The 12,690-nt window shown below is 41.9% G+C and overlaps 1 long non-coding RNA gene across 2 annotated transcripts in view; it reads right to left on the minus strand.

The window, feature by feature from the left end:
• Positions 1-11,564: 11,564 nt before the first annotated feature.
• LOC111259756 (uncharacterized) overlaps positions 11,565-12,690 on the minus strand; it is a 7,257-nt gene continuing 6,131 nt past the window's right edge. For both annotated transcript variants that reach the window (XR_002679827.1, XR_002679828.1), the window contains exon 3: positions 11,565-12,286. This is a non-coding gene — a long non-coding RNA (uncharacterized LOC111259756). The remainder of the gene's footprint in view (positions 12,287-12,690) is intronic.

Consider the following 12,690-nt stretch of genomic DNA (forward strand, 5'->3'; position numbering starts at 1 on the left):
ACTCTGATCCAAGCTGAGGCGTATGACATATTGAAACGCTGAAAAATGTATGACCCGCATTTACTATTGTTCCTTGTTAAAGACCCTTCTAAGCTTCTAAATCGTCTATCATATTTCTATATCCATGTATTATCTAGCGGATCAGAGATGAACACAATTTCTTATGGAATTAATGTGTGTGATTATGTACTGCAGTAGTGCGTCAAAAGTATCATTAAACAGAAAACAAAAATTAAAAGCACGATTTCGCTGCTTTTTTTGAATCCCACTTCAGCTGCAGTGAGCTATTCAGAGCTTTCACAGTTACTAATCCCTTCATTTTGTCCTGCAAATGACCCCCTCGATTTATTTGAATAGGCTTCGTACGTAACCGTGATCCCGTAACGAATGTTCGATCTAACAGATACAACTCCCTTATTTATTCCACTGTACGTAACCTCTCCCAACCTGTCGTTTCCAATCACCGCACATACTGGAACTATAATAACCACTAATTTTGAGAGGAAGCGCTATATCTGCTTCAATACATGCTCATAGCATGGGAGTGGCAGGACCTGGCGGGCCCAAAATAAAAAAAGGAATCAGTCATCACGTTACTGGGCTGCCCCTGAGCCGTTACTCTAGTTCTTCGTTACGCTTTTTCCATCATCTAGCGTCGCCTCTGTTAACAAGAACAAATCACTGCAGCTTGAAACATCAAACCAGCAGAGTGGCTAACACGGCTAGTGAAAGTGCGGGTAAGAGGCCGGTTTCTTTCCGCTAATTCACCTATGTTCGTATGCCCTGATGTTCCCATGTGGTCTCCGGTTCAATGAGGCTGGTGGTTCGAAGCGCGCCAAGCTGAGCAAAGCCTAGAGTGGTATGAAACCGAGGTGGAATGAGTCCTAGAGTTCTGGAGGAGGAATACACGGAGCCACGGTAGCGGGGTAAAACAAGAGGCAAATTCGAGGGTTACGAGGGGATTCACGGAAAGTAATTGGTGGAGGCAGGGCTGTAAACACGACGATAGGGGAGGCGTCGGTAGGAGAGAATCCGTGAACTAGGTTAGGGTGACCGGGTCGCGATTTAACCAGATTTACCTCGGTGGACCTAACAACTGAGGTAGATAAAACTTTACCGTAGACGAAACCTTAGCGGCAGCTACAGCCGTTGCTCTATAAACCATTGAGGCCGACTAAACTCACTTTAAACCTTGGCGGCTCAGAGAGGATGACAAAAGCCAGTTGACGTGATGTGGTTTAAGTGTATTCTTTACCGTATTCTTCTATTCACATCAGGCAAATCCGTTAAATACGTCCTAAAAAAGTTTCGAGGATAGCTTGCGATCAGTCTGTGCGCCGATAATGAGCTGCCTGTTTATAGTTCGATGGCTGGTGTCCGTATGAAGCTGGCACCGTGTAGAAGCTCCTGGAGGACTCATCTGAGCAATGGTTTAAATAATAAGATACGTGGAACAAGTAGAAAAAGGCCAATATTAAGATTTCACTATTTCACATAATCTCTTAGTACAGTTTGATCGTCCTGACAAGTCATTACACTCGTATAATAATACTGATATACAACATCAATAGCATTGGCCATTTATCTAAAGTAATTACATGATCAAAAGAAACAAATAGACAGACTGGAAAATTGTGTTTTAGTTTCAGCTCGCAGTTAATTAGCCTGAGCCGGATAGAAATAACGAATGCTACACTATCTCGCATTTATAAATACATTACTTAAGTTCAGGGTAAATCGTTTATTATTTCTATCCCGCCTAATATTCAATAAATCTCACGATTTATGAGGCTCTCCATAACGCCAAGGTTCTTTTCTAAATCTTACATCGACCACGTATTTCAATATTTTATATCCAATATAAAATTTACAGACTTCGCATGCATATAGTTTACCACTATTTATCAAGCTACGAATAACTTCAGTTTAACGGTTGCCTTTGCTAAACTAAGTCAGACGATCTTCTCGGTTGGCATTTGGGGCTTTTCGAGGAGTCTTCGACTGGTTTGCAGGTTTACTTGGTAAGCAACAGTCACCAAGGTCGAAATAGTGCAAGTAAAGGCAGGGGAGCAGGACCATGGTTCTCACTCGTCGGTAGCTTCGGTAAGGTCACCACAAGTGCCTTAAACAGTGAACTGCTTGAGAAGCACAAGTTTTTTTTTCTTTAAGTGTCATTGGCCTGCTGCCTTGTTGTTACTTACCTAGTTTCCTGCCGCTGGGGTTCAGGAGCGCCCTGCTTTAGCATCCGAGCCCCGCGTGGGAGCGACCGCTTCCGTGCTCAAGGCAGTGTAACGGTTCCGTGCGAGTGCATCTTGTCATCAAGCGATGCTACCGCGAACGCGTCGCGGCGCCTCGAACCTCGGCTGAGCAATGGCAAGCAATGGTTTCGCCTTCAAGTAAGCTTCATTTTCAGCCTCGACCTCAGCCGAAAGGTGCAGGTGACTTGGAGTCATTGTAGCAAAGCCATGATTTTGGTTGGTCGAAGGGGAGTCCAACAAAGGGCTAGGCGAGGTCAGGGCGGATAAAGAAACTCTATGGCCTTAAAGAAAGAGGATTTAACCTTAGGTTTTTCTTGAACCCTAAGAAAATGGCAAGGCTGTGGGGCGAGGGTAAGCACAGGCAAGGAAAAAAGAAAAATAGCCATGGACGAAGTACACAAAACAAATGATTGGTAAGAAAAATATGTGCATCGCCGCCTTAACTTGAAGTACGTGTACAACTAGTAGACGGTGATTACAATCTTTGAAAATCTAAAACAAATTTCGCTTGATGGTGTTTACTATATCATTATTAAATCGTTTAAATTGAGTCCCGAGGGTGCCGGTGGACACATCTATAAAATTGACATTTTAAAGGAACATTAAATACCTACGTGCTCGTTGTACTTACAGAGATACATACGGATAAACCAGAAAAACAGGCACAACTTGAATGTGGATTTTGAATGGCATGCGTTTATACTCCTATGGCACATCAAGCTACGCATTTCCCAGACATGAAGAATGCGAAAATGTACATTAAGTATGTATTAATGGAATTACAAGACTTCGGAGAATGACGCAAAACAGCAAAGGTTCAGCGCTGGATTGCATACAGCATGTCCATGTCACGTTTTATCTTATTATTTTAAATATCTATGATGTCCTCAGCTAAGTAAAAGCTAGCTTCACTACTCGCTGATAACTTTCTTTGTGATGACATCAAAGAGAAGATTCGATTCATTTTGCTGTTGAAAAATTGTGGTTGGGTACGATTTGGCCTTCGACAGATGCTTATTTATTGCGAAGTGAGCCAAAGTATGATTACATTTCTAGCAACTCTGACCAGGTCTCTGTATTATACAGGTGCTGTTCGATTTGGGATTAAAAAAAAAAAAAAACCGAACTGAAAACAGAGAGAGTACGATACGTGGGCATGCCTGGAGCCTGCGGAAGCCCCGATCCTAACATTATAAAAAAAAAAACCATCGCCAAAGAGTTCTGCTATTTTAGCTGCTCGAGCCAGAATTTGCATTACGTATTGTTTCGCCAAATGCATTATAATTGATATTAACTTAAGTAATAAATTTCTGCGTTTTTTTTTTACTAAATAGAAAACAGCGCACCTTTTATTCCTGTAATGATAACTTGCTCCTACTCATTATCTACGACTCTTTATTATCTTTGCTATTTTTCTAAATACTGTATGATATTTCCCCAAAAAGATGCGGGTTTCGTTTAGGGAAAGTTTTACACTGCGTTTTAAATTGTTGATCCTGTCGAAGGTAACGACATAAACGTGATTAGCCAGTGAACGGAGAAAGTGAAAATCTACCGCTGCAAGAACACGGAAGGGCCAAAAAGCCCGTAAGGATAGCTTTGGTGATGTTTATTGTGTGTGGCCTTGTGTTGTTATGGAGCCGGATGACTTGATTCTGTCTGTCTTGAATAGTCTAGTAGGATCGACGCAATTGGATTAAATAGACCGGTAAACTTCGTAGGAAACAATTTCCTGTGAATCAAATTTTTGCAATCTCACTAAGCACAAAGCATAATCTTTTGGAAATAAAGATTTGACTACATCCTGGACCCTGGCTTTTTTTTTGAAGCCAGCTATTCCGGTCTCCGGTTTACGTTGACGCATAGATTCCATTTTTCCTTACCGGTGGCAGTTCTATGCAAAAATCGATTATTGCGGCCGTGTGACGCTTGATAGACGACGGGCGAGAGATGTTAAGATCTAACGATGCGCTGTAATTCCTCGCTGGATGTAGCAAGTTTATGAGGTGTGCAAGCTCCAAGCTTCTGTGTCAACTCAACTAGCTATCGAAGTGTTTGCGATTGCAACTTGTTTTTTGACCCATTCTTAATATTTTTTGACGTGGGGGTGGGGGGGGGATATCTTATTGGTCTCGGATACCGTTTTCAAACTCTGTGAATTCGCTTTGATTCTTCTTTCAATGATACGTCATTCCGGTATACAAGGCAAATTTACCGGGTTGTTTTAATAGCGTTTTGAGCTCGACGAGAATCCGCGTATTTCTACGTGGAACATCCATATCTGAGAACCTGCTTCGTGTCGAAACAATACTTACGTCAGAGCACGTTAATAGAGGAAAGCACCTTTAAACGATATGTCAAAATGAAAACTTAAGCGAGGAACAATGAGAAAAAATAACTTTTGAAAAAATGCAGTAACTTGCTACCCAATCTATTATATATATATATATCTATATATAGGATGCATGGTTACAAGCGAAACATGATTATTATCAAATATCTAAAGTTATTTAATCTACAAGTCTATAGATTGACACACATTATAACAAAGTAATAAGCATGTTAATAACAATCATTCATATATTAAAATCTTTTAAAAAAAGTGAATTTTTAAGTGCACAGCAACACCCTGTGTAACTCTATAATACGTAACTTCAGCTTTCTTTGAACCGAGCAGCAGGATAATGACTGGACACCACCATACGGCCAAAAGGATCATGTGGAATCCTGTAAAGATCACGCAGGGTTGAGCCGTCCACAGCCAAGACTCGTAGAAAGCCATACAGAAAAACTGTCGCTGCTGAACACAGTTGCTTCTTGTATACGTAACAGCTGCCAGCTCTACAGCAATTGTGCCGAGGCTGTATTTGGCACGAGGCACAGGAATGAGGACTAGCTGGTTCCGTTGTCAACGAGCAATAATTGGAAGGCGTTAGATGGAAGTCCGTCAGCCTGTGTTTAGGACGATTCCTTGAACGGCTTACATTTTTCGATGAATAAAGGGTTGTTCCATTTTTCTGGACGTCGTTTTAGAGGTGATTGGACCAAGGTCTTGCTCCTTTTATCTTTCTTTTCTCTTCATAAATGTAACCTGTCGCCAACTTTTTGACCCACTGTCTAATCTATACTGATCATCGATTTATGCCAAATTGCTTCGATCCAAATAGACACGACTCGAGGCAGCTATACGGAAAGAAAGAGCAAGACGCTTGCATCTTTCACTTTCTGCGTATACAGTCTTAAAGCAGGCTTTCACCAGACTAGAAGCCCATTGTTGTACCAATTTGTAGATGCCTACGCAGCCTGAATTGCCTAAAAAATAATTTACGATTTATACGATATTGCACCCTCTTTTCCATGTGCATGCAGCTAGATATGAGAATGTTTAAAGGTGCGCGCTTCTTTGGCCTGCAATAATGAAAAGCGTTTTAGTAAAGTCTCCAGCTTGATACAAGCTATTGTTACATAACAGGTGATGCTTTCTCCATTTCACGGGACCAACCTCCGGTTCGATCGACAACAACTGGTCAAATCCGACAGGCAGATAAGCGGGTACAGTTCAACTACTCAACCGTTTTATTTGAGTTTTTGTTAAGTTTTGTTTTTGTACTAATTACTGAAGTCGTTCATATAGTGAGACGATCTTTAAGCATCGGCGGCTTCTAGGCGTAAGCTATTGAATGGGTTTTCGTAGACAAAAAATCAGTTAGCAATCTGGTAAAAAAAACGTAACGCTGCCATACAACAATTCAAACCACCATCTCACTCTGACTACGCTTGTTGCTGGGTGTCAAAGCACTCGTTGTTACTGGGTGCATACGAACTCAATTCTTATAGATGGCAAGCGGTCTACAACGGTGGTTAGCATGTTGAAGCACGTCCAGAAACACCTTTTTTCAAATGTAACAAAAATCACATACACTGATTTGTGCCACAGTTTGTGAGATTTGCACATCATCGTTGAAGAGTTGTATGAATAGCATTAGCAAATAGTTTTTCTATTCTGCTTGCTTAATAACAGCCGAAAAGTAGTTTTTGATATTTGCAGATTTGGGCGCGATTTGGGTTAATTATAATTTGATGTAATATCACAAACGGCTGACACGACAAAAACGACAAAATTTCGTCTCAGTGGGTATCGCTTATCAGCGCCCGTTTCATTGTCCACTTTAGGCCCACGCAGCGAAAAGTATATTACATAGACGGCACCAAAAGCAGACAAGACAAAGCGTAAGGCAGCAAAGAGGTCCAGGACATCAATATATATGAATAATCTACATTATGTAGTATTAGTAATATTAATAGTGATAGTTGTCACGTATCGGGCTGAAGTTGTACGCCTAGCGTACATGGACGTCGAGAGCCGCAGAAATATACGCTGCAGAGGCGGATACTATGAGCAGAAGTGATGTCACACAGTAGGAACAAAAGATCTGAAACTGGGGGGTAGCGTCAGTATTTCACTTTATTGCACCGTATATTTCTTTCCCTTTGTCAGCGTTAACGGAGGCAATCCGCTACACCACACCAATTCGTCGATTTGTTTAGCGAGTTCCCCAAACGTCCTCCATCTTGGCTTCGCTATAGACGAGGCAGCAGGACAGTAATATATAAAGACAAGTCCAGATGTCCAGCGGTAGCCGTGGTAGGCCTGATCAACTCGGCCAGCCACCGTCAGAGACGAAAGTCTTTCCCACGTCGGCTGGGTCGGCCAATAACCCAAGTCTACTGAACTACTACAGCGACTGAGGCTCCCGGCCTGCCCCGCTTCCAGTTATGCCAATATTCGATAATTTATTTTGGCAGCTATTCCTTCCACCAATTGGTAGGTGCTATGCTATTTTCCTTGCTTTGATCAGGAAACTGCTACGGACAAAGTGGAGGAGACAACGGAAAGACACTGTTCTTCTAATGTAGTTTAATTTCCAGTATATCCAAGTTGGAGCTCACTATTCCATTCAGAAAATTTAGCCAACTACCCGTTTGCCTATTGGGTTCCAGACAGATGGTGCGATAGGTTGGAAATATATGGCAACGAAAAGTGCGTCAGGAACCATAATAATAATTGGTAAACTGAGGATCAACCAATCGAACAGGTGGGCTTAAAATCGAGATTTTCAAATGCTGCTTACCCCTGTATAATCTTTCTTTCTCTGGAATTATAGTGATTATTTTTTTATACTTCGTAGTCGAAATAGACGCGTCACGTTATGCCCAACAAACGCATATTGTAAATGAAAGTTGTTATCTGGCTAAATTATGGCTCGTTCCTCTACTCAGAGCTTGTGCAGGCTCCTTTTACTTCAACTTCCGAAAATTTTCAATAAAATCCTTTCGACAAAATAATACAATAATGATATACGCGCCTTTCTACCTTATCGTAAGTACCATGTAGGAAAACCTCGCTTACCGGGACCCTTCGTACGCTAACGCGAGGCTCATACGGTGCCAAAGAATGGGTCAAACTTATAGAAACACGATTGGATGAAACACGATTTCAAACCTCAATCGTCTCATTGCCCTTAGCCGCTGTCGCAACAGTCGAAGTGCTTCCTGCCTATTTCGAAACATTTCTTTATGGCTTTTTCACGCCTTGCTCTGTTCGTAAGGGTGAATGCTGCCGTACTCGAGCCAGCCGTTTCATTGCAAGAACTCCCTGTGTTCCCAGACCCTACCCCTGGGTGTTTTTGGGGGAGTCTTTACGTCACTCGAGGCTGTTCGACCGCCTCGGGGAAGCAGTCGGCCGCAAAACTGGTTTCACATCGAGAATATCCATGTTTCGCCCCACCTCTTTCGACGGCTAGAACGGCCTTAGTAAATGCACCCAGGACGAGGTTTGACGACGACATTACTACGAAGCTATTTCGGAGGCTACCAGGAGGGTCCTAGCCGGTGTACTGTCCGAAATTGTCGTAAAAATCGAGGAAAAAAACCTGACTAATAAATTAATCTGGCTAATTGAATCACTTAGTCAGTAGATGCTAGTTACTGGCGACAATAATCAAGCAAATATAACTTATGTATCTAGCTAACTTGGAAAATTACACCTAGTTCAGCAAAGGAACTGTTTTTTCTCTATTGCAGAGACGGATGCTTATTAATTTGCCTAATAATGATTCGATTCAACGAAGCCCATTGTTTATTAACGAGCCTTAAGATGCTGTAAAGGTTTCAAAAATTAACTAACCAAATCTCACCGATATACTCTAAAAATGCAATCAAAAACTCCTATAGCATGTTAAATAAAGCTAAGCTCTCTTATTAAACAACACGGAATAATAAGAGAGATTTTCATAGAGGTCTGTAGAGTCAGTGGCCGAATAACGTTTCTGAATAGCAAAATTTGACAACATGCCGACACAAAAGCATAATCTGATACCCAGTATTTTCCTTTATCATGTAATTTTAAAATTTTCGAACGTATCGTAGGCCTTCATTGAGCCGTATTTATTTGAAATCTCTCTCTATACACGTATTTCTAGTTACTACCTTCAAGCATCCGCCCGTTAGAGGTTCGAAGGCTAGCTTGTGGAATGGTACATTTCAACCCTGTTCAGATGCACCAAACCTTAGTCTTTCTTCTACTGCAAGTATTTTTTGAAGTTAGCATTTATATTATGATAATCAACCGGCGCTTTGGATTGAATCCTAGCGTCACGATTGATTGCTTAATTGATTAATGCAGATCAATTTCTAACGATTAATTAGAGCTCAAGTAGCGCAATTATACGCCAATCGATCCCCTGAGCTGAGACACTTCGATACGGACGGACCGATTTAGGTTAGACACGAGCGAAAGATTGTAACTTGGAAGAAGAAGAAGAATCGACCTATAGCTAGCTGTTCCTTGGAAACTTTTCGACGCATGAAAACGCCGGTTTTAACCATATGTTGCACTAAAAGCGGCTTACTTCATCCAAACACTGTTTTTTTTTATTAATTCGTATTATTTATTCGAACGAGTGTTAGGAACAATGTTTGTAAATCTGGTCGTGACCTCGAGAGGCGTGGACGGCAATACGAAGTGGCCCTTTAATTAGCTTGGTGTTAATGGTATAAGGCATTCGAATCAGGCCTTGCATTATGACATAGATCTCCATGTTTACTCTCTTATAATAGCTGCACATACTAATCGCTCTAGAAAATAGTGTGTTGGGTAAAGGATCTATATTCACACTGGATGAATAGGACAATATTGAAAAAAGAAGATTAACATGTAACATTCTATTAAGTAATATTAAGAAAAAGGCTTGCGTAAAAGGTTCTTATTACAAGTCCCGTTCTATATTTGTTACATAATTTTGAATGGAGCTATATAAAGTCAGTTTGTACTTCCAAAACAGGTCAACAACAATGTGGCCAATTCATCTGTTTGGTAAGTTTTTTCCATTGTTTAAATTAGTTCCACGATCGTCCCGCCACCAGCAAATCGATTGAGCAACGAATAGAAAATGGCGCCTCGTGTCTTGAGGCACTTGACTGGCCAACAAACAGGACTACCAGCATATACTGCAACATAGAAGCTTCACTCTGCCATACACCTGATACACATGGAAACGAGACATTGACAGAAAGTAGATAGATTGACATAACAGTACAAATCGCTACGGAAAGAAGCGAAGGAAAGAGATCTACCTATTGAATCTCAAACCTCGAAAGCGCTATCTGCCTCGCAACGGAGAACGGAAAATGTGAGGAAGACTGAAGACGAACAGAATACCGTTCGCTCCATTTTAGGTTACTTGCTAAAAATTGATGTTTACGAGCATCGAACACAGGCCGCGGTCTTGTGTTCTAGCCTATTTCTAGAGTGTCTAACCTATTTCGTAGGTATCCCGGTGCCCCTGGACCGTTAGCCAGCCAAGTCGAAGAAGAAAGGAAAGGGTCTGCTAGATTACGGAAGCAACGGGTCATTGTAGTGCAATAGTATCAACGTCGTCTGATAGAACGCGACGAGACAAAAAGAACAGATATGTTCACTGACTTCGGTTGACTCTATAACGGTCGTTCAAAGTAGAATGGCGGTACATACTCAACGAGTGGTTGGCTGAAGTAGCCTCGTAATATACGGTGTATCGAACCTCTCAATAAGCTGGATAGGTAAGGAGTAAGCGATTTGTAAAATTTCCCCATGTAAAGGTATGGGCATATCCTGCGTCTGCTCGACGCCATCCTTCTTGCTAAGTCCACTTCTCCGTCCTTCGATCTACGGTGTTTCCATAGTTTTCCTTTTTGTCTCCACAATTCTTTACGGAGTTTAAACCGCGTATCTTTGCCGTTAACGCCGCCACCGCTAACAGCTACAAATGGAGCTGCTAGCTATTCCGGTGCCATGGTTCCAATGTTGGCTAACTTTCCAGTTGAAGTCACGTATTTGAATGGGAATTTATTGTTGTGGGGTGCTTTAGGACACGGAAGGCTGGGGGAAAGACACGAGAAATGGTGGGCCAAGGCGAAATGCTTTCTCCATCGATAGAAGAAAGTAACGGTCGACAGCTGGTTTTTGAGAGTTACCAAAGATTTTGAAGCAGCTTTATTTTGAGTGGAAAAAACCTGTCGACTAGAGCCGTCTGATGATGGCATTCGAATGCACAGCGTTACAATACCCACTACATTGTCTGCTGGTTGTTGCTGTTAACAACATTGAAACTGGTAAGCATTGTCACTATGTCCGTTGTGAAGGGTTCGTATGTTTATAGCACAAGCGCCGCAGAGATAACGTGGAATAATCTATTACCTACCTTTCGACGTTTTCTCGAGGGGAGATGAGTCGTGTTCTTTTCCGTATCTGCTTGGCTGTTTGTCTCACGTTTGTACCACAGTTTCGTCTCTCTAGTCGATTTATTTTGCTGATCGACATGTCGTTCTCCAATTTTCGCTTGGGGAGTAGCGACACCTGACTGGCTCCCCACCTCTTCCCTGTGACACAGTCTATTCGGATGTACTCGCAGAGGTATATAAACACGCTCTATACATGTCGATGGCCTCATTCTTATGCACCAATCTGTATACATGTTACTGCCAGGCGCAAATTTACGTCTGCTACGGAGAAAAAGGCTAATTCTATCAAAAAAGGTTAGGCAACAAATTGCGGAGCATACCTAGCGAGGGATGAGGAGAAATTGTTATGTCATCGTGATGACATTTAGACGAAACGAAGTATAGAGGTTCGTGTTACGAATACGAACAGATTACGTATGCCGAGTAGCGAAATCATATTTTTTATCTGTAGTAGTAATAACGATAGTCAGGTGTGTGAAACAGACATTCGTATTGCCAGAGGCAGATATAAGACGCCAGCCCAGCTCAGTTGAGACTCGAACACTTCTCCGAAATTTATTAAACTTGAGATATGGCGGTAAGGCAGCATGTGCTGCGCTCGGTCAATCATTCGGAATAAGGTAATGGTCATACTGTCGCTTAGAATTCTGGCGCGAATCGGCAGAAAGCGAACTTGCGATATGAGGATCTTCTGTCTATGAATTACCCAAATATGAGTCGTGCAGATACCTAACACGACTCCATTGAACAGCAACAATATCAGGTATATGTCGTGTATGTAGTCAATAATGTTGTTTAGGATACAGTCATAATGATGCGACCAAGTGCATGGGTAAATATGACTAAAAACAAGTTATGCCCCCAGAAAAGTGTATTTTAATCTGTGTCACTCACAAATCCCCATTCATTACAGAACTAAACAATTGACAACGTCCAACTTCGAAAACACTAAACAACATAAAATATGAATCCTTGAGGTTGCGCTTACACAATATAATAACCATGACTATCACCATCATTGTTTAATTCAACAAATAACCCATTTCACTTGATCCAACATAAAACTTCTGTTATTTTTACCCCATTTATGTTTACCTGGAATTATTAAAGGAACAATGCCCACTGACACCATATTCCAGCTGTTGTCTTGCACACTTTGTATCTTCGCCACTTTGACTCTTCATAGTACCGTCAATCCGTCGCTCGTCCCCGAAGACATAATCACTCAATTATTCATGGCTCTACACCTGCAAGATATCGTATAAAAGCCTTATTGACCCCTTTTTCTTGATCGTCCCACGCGACTACCACTACCACCGCTGCTGCTGGCGGCTTGAGCCATTTTTCGGAACCACGAGGTCCTCGGTTACCTCAATAGCGCTCTTTGCCTCTACTTTACTAACCCGCCAACTGTCTCTCTTGTAGGTAAAGATTAAGCTCACTTTCGTTCAATTTTTTGAAAAATTGAGCCTTCTCTTCTAGCACACTACCTCTCTCCTTTTTCGGTCCGGGAGCGTCATCGGCGTCGACGAAACAGTAAGATACGAGACAAGCACACAGGGATAAGGGGGTAGAACTTTGGGGCAATACCAGACTCAAGCAGCGCCAGTGCAGGGTCAAAGAAGCAGCTGACTAGTAACGAAGACGAGCG

This window comes from Varroa jacobsoni, unplaced genomic scaffold (assembly GCF_002532875.2).
Source record: "Varroa jacobsoni isolate VJ856 unplaced genomic scaffold, vjacob_1.0 scaffold_365, whole genome shotgun sequence".
Taxonomy (NCBI): domain Eukaryota; kingdom Metazoa; phylum Arthropoda; class Arachnida; order Mesostigmata; family Varroidae; genus Varroa; species Varroa jacobsoni.